Source organism: Antrostomus carolinensis, unplaced genomic scaffold (genome assembly GCF_000700745.2).
Source record: "Antrostomus carolinensis isolate BGI_N321 unplaced genomic scaffold, ASM70074v2 scaffold34324, whole genome shotgun sequence".
NCBI classification, from domain to species: domain Eukaryota; kingdom Metazoa; phylum Chordata; class Aves; order Caprimulgiformes; family Caprimulgidae; genus Antrostomus; species Antrostomus carolinensis.
Genome location: NW_010309302.1, coordinates 26,687 through 29,142, shown reverse-complemented (window position 1 = coordinate 29,142; position 2,456 = coordinate 26,687). Strand labels below are relative to the sequence as shown.

The 2,456-nt window shown below is 41.9% G+C and overlaps 1 protein-coding gene across 1 annotated transcript in view; it reads left to right on the top strand.

The window, feature by feature from the left end:
- Positions 1-2,456, top strand: part of PRDM16 (PR/SET domain 16) — a gene marked incomplete at its 5' end in the record, with an annotated part of 27,932 nt that overhangs the window by 1,301 nt on the left and 24,175 nt on the right. The window lies entirely within an intron of this gene.

Sequence of the window (2,456 nt, the reverse complement as noted above, 5' to 3'; positions counted from 1 at the left end):
GGAATGTGGAACCCATTAGCAGCTTTGGGGCAGTGCGAGGCAGGATTTGCTGGGATGATTCTTTCCTGTTTGGTGGAGGAAAAGGGTTTGTGTGGGGGGGATATTTGGTTGGTTTTTACAATATTATACTTGGCTTTAAAAAAAACCCAAAACTAGAACTTCAGAGCTGCAGAACACAGAACAGCAGGAGAGGACAGTACATGCAGAGTTACGAAATCATTGTGTAGCTGGAGACTTCAACAACAGTTTTCTAGTCCTCCTGATTTTAGGATGATGATGTGAGCTCTCCTACCTGTCATGCTTTTCTTCAGGGAGTTTTGTGCAGCATCAGATACATCTAGCAACTCTTCCTGGGGTGGAGAATGGAAAACAGGAACCTGATTCCCTTGGAAGACTTTGCTTTTGTTCTCCTTAGTCTTCTCATAAAGTTTTGCTGCTTGGGGACAGTATAACTTCTTTTTTGTAATACCATGAATGCATAAACATAATGCAAACATCACAAACAGGGTGTTGAGACAGTGAAAACTGACAGGAAGGGATAGAAGCTGCTTAAACAGATGAGCCATTTATTATAAACTGTTGTGTATCTTCTAAACTGCAACAGAGCATCCCTTGGCACATGGCAAGGGAATTGGTTAAAATTAGAAAGGGCTAATTTTGTTCTGGGAAGAAAAATATACAAATATCTTTTAGCGAAATCCACCCAAATGTGACATTTCTTCAGATATTATTAGTAATTTGGGAGGGAGCTTACTTGTGTCATCCTCACACGTGGAAGTATTGGCACCTGCCAGTTTAAGAAATCTGTTTAGTTATTTTTTAAGAAAACATTTTAAATTGAAGTAAAAAATCCTAAATAAACCCTTTCTTTGAAAGTCTAAGGTAGCTACAATAATACAAGAAACAGCCATAAAACTGTATGTATATAATAACTGTAGTTCAGAAAGACTGACACAAGTTTTTGAGGTCTGATTGCCAAAAACTAGGGATGGCTTTAACCTGCTAATTTGAAAAAGCTGTTACTCAAACATGGAAACTCTTCTGATGACCTTCTAGTTCTCCTTCTGTTTGTCCTTCCTTCGCAGCCCCTTGATGTACCTGGGACCAAAGCAGAAAGGCTGAGATGCTGTGAGGAATTAGAAACCAGACACAGCAGACCCTTCAGTGACAATCCACTGAACTTTGGGATGCTCATTTGAACTGAAATGTTAAACTTTAATAATCTTGGCTTTGAATTTCAGTAGAAGGGGCTTCCCCTTATATTTTCAGAGCTGATGGTGAAATATTCTCCTGGCAGTTATTTGGTATTCAAGCACTGATGTAAATTCTAAAGATTTAGAAAAAAAAAATCTAGGGAATGTCACACTTGCATGTACCTGTCAGTACAAGTTGGGAAGGAGGAAGGAAGGAAGGAAGGACCACTTCGTCACCAAGCTGGAGGACAGGGTGTCAGGAGAATTTGGATTTGGGTCCTTGCCTGCCCAACTCCAAACAATATTCTTTCCCTCTCTTTGTCTCAGTTTCCATGTTTACAAAAAGGTGATAACAGCAGTTCTCCTGTGAAAGAAGTGTGTTAATTCACTGAGAAGTAGAGTTTATTCCTCTGTTGAAGGAGGCATCAGATAATAAAAAGTTACAGTGTTTTGATATAAAGAAAAGTTTGGGTGGGATTTTTTTTTTTTACTTTGTACTGTTCCTTCCCCACCAGCAAAGTCTGTAGGTGAAAGAGGTCATAAAAATTCACGTTTTGAAAGCTCAGTATTTACAAGTCATTAAAGAAAGGACTGATGTAGCATTAACTTAGCATGGCTGGGGTGGCTTGCTCATTTAACAAATACAAGACCTCACCCTGCTTCTGGCTGAACTGAGCCCTGGCTGGCAGAGTATTTGTAGAACATCCCTCTGGAGTGGTTACTGACCAGTAATGGCATTAAAGAAAGGGTTGGTTTGATTAAATGAGGCAAAGTTCTCTCTTCAGTGCTTCCTGCCATGCCAGTACTACAGGGAAGGCAGACTAGCTAATGTAAATAGATATTATCATTAAAATAGATCTTCATTTTTGTTGAAACTTTTAAAAAGTGTTTGAGCAGGAGTAGCAGATCCCCTCAGATTTCTGTAGAGTCGCTTGTTGCATGCTCCAGGATGAAGGGTTTTTGAAAGGGAGGGCTGGTGTTATTTCTGGGCTGGTGGCCCCAGCGTGCCTGGCCCGTGCCAGCTGGGTGGTGGCTGGGGTTCAGCTGAAGCATCGCTTTCCCTCTGCCAGCCTCCTGCCCCTCGTGTCTCTTCCAGCACCCTCGGCCAGGATTCCCAGGGCTGTCTCTTCCTTTCCTGAAGAGCCAAGATCACAGCCCAGTGAGACCAAGTCCTGTATAAACATGTGAAGGGGACGATGGCTTTTCCCACCCGCTCACAAACCAAAGAGACCATGAGCCTGGTTTCATACAGGGAGAGCTGGA